Source organism: Microtus oregoni, unplaced genomic scaffold (assembly GCF_018167655.1).
Source record: "Microtus oregoni isolate MIOR12 unplaced genomic scaffold, Mior012 000059F_ref0000304, whole genome shotgun sequence".
NCBI lineage: Eukaryota > Metazoa > Chordata > Mammalia > Rodentia > Cricetidae > Microtus > Microtus oregoni.
In genome coordinates this window covers 4,946,215-4,962,581 of record NW_024543835.1, presented here as the reverse complement: position 1 = coordinate 4,962,581, position 16,367 = coordinate 4,946,215, and the positions used below count along the sequence as shown (strand labels likewise).

The window sequence follows — 16,367 nt, the reverse complement described above, 5'->3', positions numbered from 1 at the left end:
CAGTTTTATTTTAAATATTATTAAATGTGTCTTAATTGGTTGCACTGCCTCCACCTCTAGGAGATCTGTGTCCTTTTCTGGCCTCTTCAAGCACCTACACACACAAGGCATACACCTATACCCACACAAATCCCAAGGGATATTAGAGACCCATGTGCTGTGGGATAAAGTTCTTCTACCCACTAAAGATTTTTTACTTGCACAGGTTTAATAAATTGCTCATTGGCCAGTAGCCAGGGGGGAATTATAGGCAGTGTGAGTAAACAATTATTCTGGGAAGAGAAAAGGACTCCTCTGCATATCCACCCAGATGGGGAGGAAGCATGATGAAATGTTGCATTGGAAAAGGTACCAAGCCATGTCGCTTAACATAGATAAGAATTATAGGTTAATTTAAGGTATAAGAGCTAATTAGAAATAAAACTGAGCTAATGGGGCCAAACAGTTTACACCTGACATAAGCCTCTGTGTTTTGTTGGGACTGAGCAGCTATGGGAACTGGTAAGAGAGAAACTACTGTCTATGAAAGGTAGCCTTAAGCATGCAGGGCTAAGGGCAAGATGCAGGTCTGTAGGACCCACAGGAAACCAGAAGGAATAGGGGAACACCTGTGTGTGCCTGAGCGGTGGCATAAAAGATGTGATTTGCAGGAGAGGAGTCTAAGCCAACTCAGATGGGACCTGAAAAGTCTAGAGCTTCCTCTGAATTCCTAGAGCTGGAATTCCAACCCATGCTCTGCCCTGGCATGGGAGCTAAAACTCTCAGGTAAATGTCTTGTTTTTCAATCATGCCTCCAAAAGTTGGGCACCAAATAAAGATTGTATAATTAAAGCCCAGAGGGAGACATTAGGGTTCAACTTGAAGACCCAAAAGGAATGCAGACATCCACTGACTGTTAACATTGACCTCAGTCTGAAATGGCAATCCTGCCTCTAGGAATCTCAGAATGAGATGTAACTGGGAGCTGTCTCCACATTCTAGAATCCTCTCTAGTTCTGGGATGGAAGATGTGAACCACTGGAATTAAAGTCATGCACCACCCAGTTCCTATGGCAGCAAGAGTGGGATTAAAGTGTTACTGTGGCCTGGTCTGTAAGACTGGCCAGTGTTACCGTTTTACTCTATGAACTTCAGGCACCTTAATTTATTAAAATACAAATGAAAAGCTGCTACACCCAGGAGCAGCTTTCTCAGGTCAGGTAAGAAAGGAATAGTGAGGTCTGATAAGTACAAGAAAATAAGTTGAGAGAGGATCATGCAAGACAAAAATGCTCAGAAAAGACACATTCTGGACCTAAAAGTAAACACACATGGAAGGTCATCTAAGAAAAACCTCATCTTCAATCTGAGAGAGGCCTTTAGAACTGTCAGAACTTCTTTTAGTGGTAGGATCTTCTTGGATTGACAGTGATCGGCTCAACTGAGTAGACTGTCTGTGTGCCTCTAAGTGTGTTTGTGTGGTATGTGTTGTGTATGCTTGGTGTGTGTGTAATACTACCTTATTGAACAGAGTGTGTTTGTGTTTGTCTGTGTATAAAACTGCCTAACTGAACAGAGTATGATTGTGAGTGTATATACTGCCTAACAGAACAGTGTGTTTGTGTGTGTGTGTGTGTGTGTGTGTATGCGTGGTCACGCCTATACTACTGCCTAACGAGTCAACAAGTGTAAATGACAAGTCTCAAGTGTAAATGAGGGGAATAGCAGAAAGAATTGTAAAATCATATATATGGTAATAGTGAATCATGTTCACTTCAGTCTGGGACATCACAAGGTTTTGAGGAACACCAGAAACGTGTTCTGTCTCAGGTTCACATGGGCTAGCTTTCTACTTTATACCAGAAATCTGAAAACTCCCACCCACATACTTCTTCCACTAAATCTCACCCTGGGAACTCTTGGCAGGTGAACTACAACAAGACAAATTTCACTTCTAACTAGAGATTGTATGCTCTAACTAGAGATTTGAGGCTGTTGGAATGACACCAAAGGTCTCAGATAAAGTCAGGGTATAGAAGAATATTATTAGAAATCATTTCATTGTGTTTTGTTTCAGTCATGTTTCATTCTACCACAGGTCTCTGGGCTGTCCAGTTTCCAGTTCCTATCCATACAGGCTCCACTCATAGTGTGTGCCTCATGCTAAACCAAAGAGTAGTTGGCCACCATTGCCCAAGCACAACTTGCAGACAGGATAGAGTGTAGGTCTGGGATTTGTGTCTGGGTTGATGGCCAGGTTTCTATTTCTGGAGCCTGCGGAGTAAAGTCTCATACCACTTTCATGTCCAGTATCATCAGAGAGGACTCCTTTGTCACCAGATGGGAGCAGGTTCAGAGACCCACAGCCTGATATTTGCAGAGTGACTAATTTAGAGGTTTGCATAGGTTTCACCCCTTGAGAAACTGGGGAACTCTGGGAATTGTAGGAAAGATAGCATTCAAAGAGAATGGAGGACAATAGGAGAACATGACCCAGCAAATCAGCTAAGCAGGGCTCATATGGGCCAACAGAGACTGGAGTAGTAAGCACAGAATCTGTATAGATATGTGCGAGGTCCTTTGCATATATGTAATGACTGTTTGTTTGATGTTATTATATCCTGTTTTGTTCTATTTGGATGACATCCCTTGGAATTCTTCTTTTTTTTCTCAAAAGGAAACAGAGGGGAGTGGATCTGTGGGAGGAGACAGCTGGGAGGAGTGAAGGGAAGGAAAACTGTAGTCAGGACATATTGTATGAGAGAAGAATATTTTCAATAAATGAAAGGTGGGGTCTTCCAATACAGTTGTGCCAGAATTTTCTTCGAAGGAAAAGAATAGAAGAGAATAAATGAGCAAATAAATTAGTATACAAATCCCTTATGAGCACAAATAAGAATGGAGATATGTAAAGACACTTCATTTGAAAAGAGGAAGCCTGCCAGATTATGTCTAGGTTTGCTTTGGTAAAAAAGAGTAAACATGCATTCCATATTGGTGAGTGACAGACCTAATCCTCTCTGTTGTCACCATCTAGGACACAAGGTAATGTCAGGCAGAGATCTCTGTCAGTTTCCCGTTTAGGTGAACTGCACAGCTCAAGGCTTGGTTCTAGGCTTGTGTCTCATGCCACCTCAATTAAATTTATTAGGACAGCCGATTCTTTTAATGGCGAACATTCTTTTGCTTTCCTGTCGTGAACAACCAATTGTAAAGCCTTAATTTTTTCATAAATTTATTTCTGGTATATAGACAGGATATACCTTTTCTACCTTCTGCCTAGTGTGAGTGCAGGAGACACAAGGCTCATGAAGAGAGCATACCTTACAATAAGCATGGGACCTTCACTACTGTGATGACTTAGATGGTACATATCACGTGACCCAAGAATGAGCACCTGAATTCAGTCCATAAGCACATAAAAACCAGGTCCTGCGATGGGATCTTGAAGCTCAGTGCTTCGTAGGTGTGGGATGCCCTTCTGAAAGTTATGAATATGTTTTATTACCTTTCTTTAGTAAATGTGCTGACTGACCAATATCCAGACAGAATAGAGCCAGGCAGAAAATCCAAGCAATTAGACAGAGAAGAAGGTGGAATCAGGAGGGCACCAGCAGCACTATTGACAAGCAACATGTAAGATAATGAACCACAAGACTTTTGATATCAAATAGTAGAAATGGGTTCATTTCTAAGTAAGAACTAGTTTGTAATAAGCCTTAGCCACAGGGCAAATTTTTTTTTTTTTTGGTTTTTCGAGACAGGGTTTCTCTGTGGTTTTGGAGCCTGTCCTGGAACTAGCTCTTGTAGACCAGGCTGGTCTCGAACTCACAGAGATCCGCCTGCCTCTGCCTCCCGAGTGCTGGGATTAAAGGCGTGCGCCACCACGGCCCGGCCACAGGGCAAAATTTTATAATTACTGTAAGTCTTTGAGTGTTTGTTCGGGAACTGGTGGGCAGGAGAGAAATCTCCATTGACACATACCCTTTGGCTTAGCTGGCCATCCTGACTAACCAAACAAGTGACATCTTAGTTAGTGAGAAACTCTGTCTCAACAAAGAAGCTAGGAAGTTCTTATTAAGGCATCAAGTTCACTTCTATCATCTACACATGTGTATGAAGACAGTCAAGCATCCTTAACATTTAACATACACTCAAAGAGGGAAGAAGTAGAGTTTCACCAGGAGGCAAGTCAGGGATACCTGGGCAGGGCCTGAAAGGACAATAACATTTAGTATCACAGGGACAGAAAAGTCTATCTGTTTTTGATTATCCCAGCATGAAACTGTAGAGCAGAGTTGTCAAAAGTCTCTTGTTATATCTTCTTTATGTCTAGAACAAGGACATAAAATTACTGATTGAAAATGGCAGCCATGAGACAGCAGAAGGGGAATATTTATATACATGGCAGTCAGAGTTTCAAGTTATCTCCATTCATTACACAACCTCTGTCTTTGAGGAGAACAGGGCTGGAGAAACCAAGTGTAAATGTAGAGACTGCAGTCCAGACAGTTTGAGAGCTTGTGCATGTGGGGGACACTGTTGGTAGCTGAGAGAGCAGACAATACTTCATAGTGTGAGGTAATCTGAAGCCACAGTATTCCAGTCCAGCTGCAGACTTACCCCATGTCCATTTCCAGTTTATTTTAAATCATTCCTGTGACCATTTACTTAGTTTGAATAAAGAGGATCCCTGTCCATATGAAAGGGAGCCCACCCATTCATCCTGTCCACCCCAACTGCTGTCAAAGTAACTGGTGTTATCCCTTGATAAGCTGTCACTGAGGATGGTATCAGACGAACTGTCATATGGACCCCTTAAAGATGAGACTGACCAAAGTTTCCTAACCCAGGATACACAATCCCCATCATCCCCAAAACCTGGATGTGAGAATTTAGAAAAACCAAAGATGGGAGACTCAATCTTCCAGGTGGATCTCTGCTCCCTGATGTCACTTCCAGGGATGGAATAAGATCAGCCTAGGGCAGAAACAGAGGGGTCTATAAGTCACGTTGTGGAGAAGTCTGATTAGTAAAAGGCCTTTAGGGATTATAATTTTATGCACACTCTACCAAGGACAAGGTACCTACATCATATGCTCAAACTATATGACTAGTTGTACTAATGGTCTCACTAAATGTGCCTCCTACAACTCACTGGAAATTTACAGCTCGATTCTATATATACTGCTTTCTATTATCCCTCAGGCATATGCTTATAATAGAGAAGAGAGGAGAGCTCAAGTGGGCTTTGAGTCAATGTTAACATAATCAAATGGGCGCCAATTCTGTTCCCAATCCTAGTAAGTGTGGAAATAGCTGCTACAACTCCAGTAGGCACCTCGGCCTTGATTGTTTGGTACTGCACTTTAGGTAACTCAGTTTCTGGATAGACATAGACCTAGACCACTTGGGTAATTCTATTTCAAGCCTGGAGAATCAGTTTGACATATTCAAGATGGTAGTCCTACATAAAGAGGCTAGATTTCCTTTTTTTGAGAGAATGAAGAACCTGCATGGCCTGAGGAGAAACTTGCTGTTTCTATGTCAACTAATTAGTGCTGATTAAGGAAAACCTTGTCATGGTCAGAAAAATCTTCAAGGAAAGAAAAGAAATATCAAATAATTAGTGTATCAATCTCTGTTTAAATGGTCGCCATGCCTGACCACGTTACTGCCACCAATGTCCAGATCTGGCAAATGATGAGACTCCTGCATCTTCAACTGCATGTTCAGTTAAGCAAGCAGTCCACAGGATCAATTATGGTCTCCTACAAAAGGACAAATCACCAATTTGACTGATGCTCAAAGAACCAGAGTGGAATGTAACTGGGCAAGACAATGCAGAGGTCCCTCTCTCTTGTATTCTAGATGAGAACACTTCAGACATAACCAGAATTTGATCTCCTTGGTGTAGAATACCTTGCAAATATATCAAATGTATTCTAGGTCCTGAGGCCAAGTTGCCCCAGCTAACATCTTAGCACTTTTAAATTTGTTGCTTTTGCAGAACCCTAACTCTTCCAGTAGCAGCTTTTGTTAAATTGCTTGCAATCTATTCCTAAAGCTGCAGAGCAAAATCCCAGCATATAGGTTTTGGTTTTAAAAGCCGCTTACTCTAAATTGGTGGTTTTCAACCTTCCCGATGCTGTGAACCTTTAAATCAGTTCCTTATGTCACAGTGATTCCCAATAATAAAATTATTTCTGTTGCTACTTTATAACTAGAATTTTGCTACTGCTATACATAGTTATGAAGTATCTGTGTTTTCTGTGGGTCTTCAGTGACCCTTGTGAAAAAGTTACTCAATCCTAAAGGGGTTGTGACCCAGACAGAGGTTGAGAACCACTGCTCTAAGTCCTTGGGACTAAACTTAGTTCCCAAATAATTGAGTATAGTCCCAACCTGCTAGAATAAACACTCTGAAATGACTCTTAATTGTATGTGAGTTGTCATTCCAGTGGGCTCCCATAACAGGTTCACCTTTATTTTCGCTCATAGCAAGCTGAAACTCTAAGAAACAAAATAAGGATAAAAGATAAAACGTATGTTTAATCAATGTGACCACATAGGTAAAACAAATAGAGATTGGTAATGGTTCCAAATCTTTCTTTCAGAAAACTCACATGAATTTTTCTTTTGTGTGTGTGTGTGTGTGTGTGTGTGTGTGCAAAGTGCTAGTTTTATTTACAAACTTAAGTAAATGCTAGAGTCCACGGGAAGCAGTGAATGAGGCTCACATCTTTTAAACTGTCTTATGGCAACAAATGCTGAATCCTGCTTGCTGGAGGGTCGCCTCTCATAGAGCCTGGGTCTGTTGGTGCTTGGGGCCAAAGGCTATCACACACTACTCCCAGAAGCCAAGGGCAGAATCTCCCCTAAGAATCTGAGTACCTTTAACATCCTTCCTCTAGTGACACAACTAGCAAAAAGGGACCAACTGAGGTAGCTACCCAGTTCTTAGATACCAGTTAACAAATTCATGGTGTAGCCAATTGATTGCTTTTGCTGATTTTTTTATGACAAGGGGAGAACAATAATCAGCAAAGAGCAGGCAGTTTACTCAGAAGTCAGCATCCAAGGTGAAAGAATTCTCTGCTGAATTTGACATCACCCCCCATCCTCTGATACTCGCCCACTCGCTTCTCAAAGAAATTTGTCTTTCCTTCTAGTGAAATATTTTCCATGAAGTCAAACGGATTTTCTACTTTGAAAATCTTGCTGAACCCTAGCTCCAGCATAAGCCTGTCCGCCACGAATTCAATGTACTGCTTCATCAGGGCGCAATTCATCCTGATGAGCTTCACAGGCAGGACCTCCGTGAGAAACTCCTGCTCTATCCTCACTGCATTGATGATGATTTCTTGTACTCTTTGCTCCGACGGCTTGTGTACCAGGTGCCTGAACATCAGGCAGGCAAAGTCACAGTGTAAACCCTCATCTCTGCTAATAAGCTCGTTGGAAAACGTAAGGCCAAGGCATCAGTCCCCGTTTCTTGAGCCAGAATATTGACGCAAAAGAGCCAGAGAAGAAGATCCCTTCCACAGCAGCAAAGGCCACAACTCGTTCTCCATAGGTAGCTTCTTTGTCCCCAATCCAACGCAGGGCCCAGTCGGCCTTCTTTTTCACACAAGGCATTGTCTCAATAGCATTGAAGAGATATTCCCTCTCTTTGGAATCTTTAACGTAAGTGTCGATGAGGAGACTGTACATTTCAGAATGTAGGTTTTCCATGGCAATTTGGAAGCCATAGAAACAGCGGGCCTCTGTAAACCTGAACTTCTTGGCTAAAGCGCTCCACCAGGTTTTCATTGACTATGCCATCACTCGCCATAAAGAAAGCCAGGACGTGAGATATAAAATGTCTCTCGTTGGGTTTCAGCGCTTCCCAATGTTGAATATCCTTGGAGAGGTCGACCTCCTCAGCTGTCCAGAAGGAGGCCTCGGCTTTCTTGTACCAGATATCATGGTATTCGATGGAAAGACCACGAAGCGGCGGCGATTTTCTCTCAGTAAGGGCTCATCCTCAACGCTGGGCTTAGTAGATTCTTTACTTTCCAGTTCGGCCGGGTCCAGCAAGATTCTCCTCACAGCCTTGCTCGCCAGGATGCGGGTCCCGCTGAGACTCGGGGGCGTGTTCTCCATCTTGGACAGCCTTGCTCGCCAGGATGCGGGTCCCGCTGAGACTCGGGGGCGTGTTCTCCTTCTCGGACAGGTGGAGTCGCTTCAGCAGCGACACCCTCAGCTGCTGCTGGTCGGTGATGGTGGCGAGCGGGACGCGGGCGGAGAGCATGGCGAGCGAGGGCAGCGGCCGAGGCGACAGTGTGGGTGGCGGAGTGGCTAGAACCCAGAGCACCTCACATGAATTTTTCTAATCTAAAAAATTAAACCTGCTTTAAAGGCCAAGATGTCCATAATGATATAGTACTGGTCAATATGTAATCTCTTAAATCCTTATCCTGATTCCGGTTCTACACCATGGACTCTTTTGCTTGAGGGTATAAGTTAACTTTAAGATATGATTACTCTTACTCCTGGGAAAGTTTTTCCTATCAGACCATTGCCTTCCTTTGAGATACTAAACTCTTGATTCCAAAGATTAAAAAAATATTTAACTTAATGTATATATGAACATTAACATTTTAAATATTTTAAGGATTCTAATAAAATCCCTACCGCCTCTTGAAAAACAAACAAATAAACAAGTTTTTCAAGAGTCATATTTTACTGAGGCCTATGGAAGAGAAAGCCCTAAATAAATTTAAATTTTATTTTAAAACCTACTTTGAGGCTTTCATAGTCATCTTATCTTAGAGTTTACAGATCATTTTAATGTGTTACTCCATAGTTATGTATTTCTTAATCATTAATCTTTTTCTTAGTTAAATATTATAATGATAGGAATAAATAGCTAACTCTATTCAGCTCTACATGCCTTATCTGACCTTTGATGTTTTATAAACAGTTGTAAAAAAGTAAATGCTTTTTATAAAATATTCAGAGTATATACTATAGAAACTTAAATTTGTATTAAGTAATTTAAAATTGGCTAAGTAAACAAAATCTGTTAATACACTTTACCTAAGTTTGTAAGTGTTACCTAAGATACCATATGTCTACTGTGTTTTAGATGTAATCAATTGAGCTTTCAATTAAAATCACCACATTAAAGTTGTTTTCTAATCATTGTAATAGCAGTTAAAATGTTACGGTTAAAGTATGTTGTAAAAAGGTTTTTTCAATTATAGCTGTAACTAATTTAAAAATATATGTAGGTTAAAACTTTAAATGTCAATACCCTATATATAATGCTTGATTTTCTACAACATTACTTTTTTTTTTGTTTTTGAGACAGGCTTTCTCTGTGTAGCCTGGCTGTCCTGAAACTCGATAGATTATGCTAAGCTCAAATTCACAATGATCCACCTGCCTTGCCTCCCTAGTACCAGGATTAAAGGTGTGCATTGCCACTGCCCAGTTAACAATATTTTCTTAAGTATTGATCTGTTCTTAATGTTCTTTCAGTAAATGAACATTTAAAACCTCTTATCAAATTTTAATTTTTAAAAATATTTTCCTATTGGACAAAGCTTTTGCTGTTTGGATTGACAGTCATTTCTTTGATCATAAAACATAGTCTGTTTAGAGAGCAATAGTTACTTAAAATATGCCTAATAAATTGCATAATGATTGTAAAACTTGTTCTACTGGACAAATATTTGCAAAAAAATTGGTCTTTTAGATAAACAACACACAGTATCATAAAAGACTTTTAACCATGATAGTGAAAGTTCAAAGTTAGTTATAGAGTTTCTTCAAAGGAGAACAGAAGATGATCTCGTCAACTAAAAGGGAAAAACGGGATATCACATCAAAGTCCCCATTCTGATTTAAGGGCCAGGATTGTCTCCAAGTACTTCTTCATTCTTAGGAGGTGGTGAACTTTCTCATATCATCTAGGAGCACATTCATGTGGACACGGAAAATGCTCGATACGCATCTTCAACACCACTGACAGTTGAGAACATATTTCTCAGCTTTTATAGTTATTGAATAAATTTGTAATTAGATTTTTAAAAATATTTATAATATTTTAGAGTAATAATTTACTCTGTATATTTATAGATGATAAAATAATAAAAGTCTTGATTTTAATGAGTTATAAATGAAAGTATCATGAAGTTTCATTTGATCAAATCTTTCTTTGTTATAACTGTTTGCTTACCCTAAACTCCTACCTTATAAAAAGCAAATGTTTGAAATATGCAAGTTTATCATTGTCTTTATAAATGTATGCATATAATATATATTCTTATTATTCAGTATAATTTAGATGAAAGAAAAATTTCAAATTTTCAAATTAAACTTTAAATATATTTTCTCTAACTAGAGTTACTCAAAGATTTTGGTTAATTCTTATTTATACATTATAAATAGGATTCTACAAATTATATAAAAGACATCAATGTCTAATTCCACAATATTTATGATGTTTAATATCTTAAACACTAATGATTCTATATTTGATTAGTATATAAAATTCTCTGTGGTACAATGAACCATGATTTAAAAATTAATTAAGCTATTTTTTATTTTATTTTTTTGGTATTTTTGAGACAGGATTTCTCTGTGTAGCTTTTGAGTCTGTTCTGGCATTTGCTCTGTACACTAGCCTAACCTTGAACTCGTGGAGATCCATTTGCCTTTACATCCTAAATGCTGGGATTAAAGGCAGGCACCACCACCACTTGCCTGAAAGTTGATTTCTACCATGTAAATGTAAAGAAGAAAGTTCATTGAATAGAAATAACTATAAATACAAAGAGAACTCTGTAGTTAATCTTTTAAAATATATGTAAATGTTGGTTTATTTAGATATTGTGTTCATCTGTTAACTTTCACTTCATTCAGATAAACTGTGTTCTTTATTACTTAATTTTAAGTGTAGTGATTTTATGATACATGCAAATGTTACATCAGATACAGAGGATGTAAAAATAATTCAGATATGTTACTTAATGGATAATGGTTTTGATATGTTCCAAGACTTTCTTCCTTAAAGGCCTATACCAGCTAGACCTCTCTCCTGGAGCCTGTTTTCCAGTCCTCTACTCAACTTCAACTACACCACATCCTAGGAATCAGCCTTCCTAGCTACATGAGACCTTATAATATTTAATAAACTACATGTGGCCCCGGAATGCACAAATCATGTTCCTAGAGCTATAGGGAGAACCAGGAATGAAAATTGAAATGAAAGAGTATCTGACTGGAAAAGATTAATTCACAAATAAAATTGCCTGTGGAGAATGATTAGCTGATTAAAATTTCAGTACTCTGGAATGTTGCAGGGCCAGAGGCTAACTACCTTTTCGTGGACAAGTTTCTTTCTCCTGAGCAGCCATTCCTTGCCACTGTCTGTATCTGAACTTGCATCTTGTGACTGATTGAAACCTTTTCAAATCTATTAACTAACAGACTACCAGATTTCACTAAGCCAAATCTAAGAATGTTATCAGATAGCATCCTGAGACCCTGGGGAAGCCTCTCCCATCTGTTTGCGTCTGCCTATATGATATTTTCTGTAATGCATTTTAAACTTGCCTTGATTTGTGACTTTCTTTGTTCTATAAAAACTTAGTATACCTCTTCCACACTGGAACATGGAATTTGGGGTAACCCAAGTCTGTATTCTCAGGCCATGGACACTCAAAATGGATCCAGAATAAACAATCTTATTCCCTCAACAATGTATTCTATTTTTTAATTTTTACATGTACAAGTATTTTGCCTGCATATGTGTTAAATGCACTGTGTGCATGCAGTGCCCTTGGAGGTCAGAAGAGGGTCTCAGATTCCCCTAAAGGTATGTCGCATGTGGATACTGGGAACTAAACCCAGATCTTCTGAAGAACAGAAAATGCATCTTAATTGTTGAAATATCTCTCTGGTCCTTCAGCTTTCTAATTTTTTATTTAATGTAATTTTAATTGTTTAGGGGTTTGATCTAGATAAGGTGATCTCAAATGAGCTGATATTGAAAATATTGTATAGTTTAGGCTTGAACTAAACTTTCCATTCTCTTGGCTTAATGGAAACAAGCTGTCCTGTCTATCGGTCATTTTCCTTAAACATAAAAATGTGCTTTGCAGGCCATGTCTTAATTTTAAACTCCTACCTTATGATGCCCATTTCCCAATGAATTTAAGACGTAAGAGAAAAATGTTGTCTTTGCATGAATTATTACTGAAAATATATAATCAACATGAAATATTTCAAACACCTGCCCCCAATTAATATCATACCTAGGAGTCCGCAGAGGATAGAGATGTGCCATATAGCCTCTCTTGAACCTACTGAGAACATTTGTGATAAGAGAGGGACAGAAATACGAAGAAATAAAAGAAAAATTATTCTTAGATTTAATAGTTACATTGTAGTCATGATTAGGAATTAAAGGAAAATAGTTTTGTTCTGTAGAATTCTTACTCTGATGCTTTGTTTTTTTTTAAATTCCAAACGCCCCAAAACTAATATAGCCAACAAGAACTTATAGAAGAAGCACGAGCTTCACTGTACCTAGGTGAGACTGGCTAGACAGAAGTTGTGCCCTTGTGTCCTTTATTACCCCCACCCACCAGCATGGTGGTGGTGGAGTGGAGTTCCTGGAAAGCACGAGAGTGTGGCTGAAAGCTGAGAATTGAGCTCTAAATAGAAGAAGATTTGATTGCAACCTGGGCAGGACTCACAATATGAGAGAGAGAGGGAGGCAGGTTAAGGTGGTATATGGCCAGATGGAATCATGGTGAGGTGGGTGGAGCATGAGTTAAGTGGGGGCTTCAGATGTTCAGGTTTTAAACTCTGCACGAAATAGCCCAAGAAAAGTGTAGGCAGAAGGAAGGCTAAGTGTCTTAGGGAAGTACAGTAAGGAAACCAGATTCTCCACTAAATTTTCTCCACAGCAGTGGGCTTCCATAGTAACTCCTCCCTGCTGTCACTCTTCAGAGCCCGCCCCTGACCGGATATGGTTTACCTCACTTCCTGTGAGGAGGGGAGGAGCTGGGTCTTAGTGCCCCCAGCACCAAAGCTGCCTCTGCTGCTCAGGCCGCGCTGCCAGAGAGTTCTCAGAGAGGTCTGCATTCAAGGTAAAGACCCTGAATGTGTACCAAGGGGGAATGTGACTAGAATAATCACAGGAGCTGTGCTAGTGCTCACTCAGGCTTGCCCTGGGAAAATATGAGGCGACTTGTAGCTTTGTATGTTTCTGAGAGGAAACGGGGACACCCCCCCCACCCCTGCTCTTAGAAGGTAACTCCGATTCTGAAAATGGTGGCTTCGTAGGTCACAATTAAAGCCAGCTATTGAATTCTAAATGGTAAGGCAAAACCCTTGAAATGAATTCTAGTCCACCATGAGCTGTCCCAGTCCTGGGCTCTAAAGTGCCCCATTGTAAAGGAAGTCTATCCGACTTCATCACCAGGAAAATCGGTAGTTAGTGTTCAGTGGAATGAAGAACCAACTCTGCTATCTCTGTACATTTTTTTTTATCTTAGAGACAGTGTTTCTCTGTAGCTTTGGAGGCTGTCCTGGAACCAGCTCTCAGAGACCAAGCTTGCCTCGTACTCACAGAGATTTGCCTGCCTGTGCCTCCCAAGTGCTAGGCTTAAACGTTTGGGAAATCACCTCTAGGCTCTCTACTTATTCTTAAATGCTGTGATAGCGCTTAAAACCCATGTCTCGGAAAAACACGTGAAAGGCATGGGGTTGGTCATGTCCAACATGGGAAGGTAGGAGGTATCAGGCAGCCAAAAGTAAGAGCTACATTGAGGTTTAAGATAGCCATGCCTTCCTGGGGCTGGTCAGAGGAAGTGCCATGTGCAAAAGATACCCAGAGTCTTTGGTTAGCCACTCCCATCCCGTGGGAGTCAGAGGCACTCCTAACTCTGCTAGGCATGCCCATCCCTTGGTACTCAGGGGGAAGCCTAACTTGGGTTAGCAAGAACATCCCCTGGGAGACAGAGGAATCCTAACCTGGGCAGTCACGCCGAGGGGTATGGCAGTCAAAAGGAACTCTATACCACAGATAACTAGAGACTTTTTTTTAAAGATAGAATTTCTCTGTAGCTTTGAAGCCTCTGCTGAAACTCACTCTGTTATTCAGGTGGAACTGGAATGCACAGAGACCCACCTGCCTCTGCCTCCAGACAGCTGGGAGAGACCAAAGGGTGCTCAGTCACCACCCACCTATCTGAATGCTTTTTTTTTCTTTGTTTTTTTCGAGAGAACGTTTTCCTGTTTAGCAGTCCTACTTGTCCTAGAACTAGCACGCTGACCTTGAACTCACAGAGATGCACCTCACTTTTATATTCTCCCAAACTACTCTTAAGAATCAGAAGTGAAGCCCAGAGGTGATGGCACAAATTCCAGCATTTGGGAGGCAGCAGCAGAGGAATATCTGTGAGTTTGAAACCAACCTGGTTCTACAAAGCATGTTCCAGGTTGCAGGACTACTAGGGCTATTACACAGAGAAAGCCAGTTTGGATGCTCACTTCCTAGACTTGGATGAATGGGGGAGGACCTTGGACTTCCCACAGGGCAAGGAACCCTGACTGCTCTTAGAACTGGAGAGGGAGGGGGAAAGGAGGAGGGAGGGGGAGAGGAGTGTAGGGACTAGGAGGGAAATGGGAGGATGGGAGGAGGCAGAAATCCTTTCAAAAAAAAGAAGGAAAGGATCGGAAATGGAAGAATAGACAGAGAGCACAGCTGATGTATAGGGTTTGTAGAGCATTCCTGTAGAGCTAGGTAAAGTGGAAAAGACTGCAAAAGCAGACATCATTAAAAATGAAATGAAGGAGTTAAAGTCTCCTGTCAATACTCTCCTGTACTGTTAGGGAGAACTAAGAGGATAATGGGAAATTAATCAGGATGAGCAGTAAAGGAAGAGAGGAAATACAGCAGTGGTTGAGGGAAGCTGGGAAGATTATGATCCATTTTCAAGGTGTGCATGTCCGGAATTTACAGCAGTTCCCGTAACTTCACCAAATGAGTGCAGACAAAGAAAAAGGGTCAGCTTCAAATGTCTGGGCAAGATACTCACTTCCTCGCTGAATGAAAACTGAAAGCTAACACATAGCACAGGGATATTTAAAATGTCCTGAATTAGGAGCTGGAAGTGTGACAGCCCTCTTTGCTCCTCTGAGCCTGTTCTCTGAGAAGGGACAGCCTTGGTCTCCTATAGGCCCACTTTAGCTTTGGTCTCCAATACCTAGCATTAGTGAAGTTATATGGAGGTGAGGGAATCACTTTTAAAATAATGGGGCCACTGCAAGTCAGGCTCTATAGTGTGATTTGGACATGACACCTGTCATAACTATCCACAGTCTCTGTTCCTTTGGCATTGTCAGCACAAGAGGGCAAAGGTCAGCCTTGTGAGTTTCAGCATAAACATCACATCTTGTGTTTGTGTTTTCTCCCTTTGCACATCATGCTTTTTTGTCTTTCTCTTTTTTTTAAAGTCAGTTTTTTTTGTGTGTGTTTCCCCAGAATTCAAAATTTAGAACAGGATCTCTTTTGCCTAATGGACGTCCTCCTACCTGTACTTCCTGAGAGCTGTGATTATTTTTGCTTTTGACTTTTTATTTAATTTCTGTGCACTATATTTATATCAGTTCCTGTCTTCTCTCTCCATCCCAACCCATTCCTCTCCATGTTGTCTCAAATCTACAGTCCATTTTATAATTGATATTGTTATATATGTGACAATATATAAATACATACATATATTTTATATATTGTTTTATGTAACAATAATAATAGTATAACTAATAAATAATGTAAACACATGCATTTATTATATAAAGACGTAAATACAGCCTAATATGTCCATTTAGTGTTGCTTAAATATCTATGGTTTTAGGACTGAGCGATTTGCCTGCAGAAGACTGAATCTCCCTCTGTAACAGCCACTGTCTACAGTGCTTCATCTAGGGGTATGGCCTTGTGAGCCTTCACCATTCATGTTATGTGAATTGGTGTTGTCATTCAAGTATAGGTCTCCTTTGGGCTTCCTTACTCATGGATTCTGTAAAACATTGCAACAGCCTAGTACTAGATGTGAGTAGAATTGAGTGTGTTAAAACACCAGAGAAAAGCAGCCATCCTTTACCTCACAGTATATATAAGGTGAACAGAGGTGAGGAATACAGGGAGTGCTTAGAACACTGATGTCATTATACTGTGTGAGACAAGGAGGGGAAAGAATTGTTGAAAGCCTGAGTGTTCTTAACATGCTCAAAGTACTCACAGTACGTTATTTTCCTGATTCAGGTATCTCAGTTCCCTGTTCTACTATCAAGACTCTGTCCTGCTGTCCCTGACGCCAGCCATC

At 40.4% G+C, this 16,367-nt stretch overlaps 1 pseudogene; it reads right to left on the bottom strand.

Moving 5' to 3' along the window:
* Window positions 1–7,042: 7,042 nt before the first annotated feature.
* On the bottom strand, window positions 7,043–8,272 carry LOC121439046 (annotated as a pseudogene).
* Window positions 8,273–16,367: the final 8,095 nt, after the last annotated feature.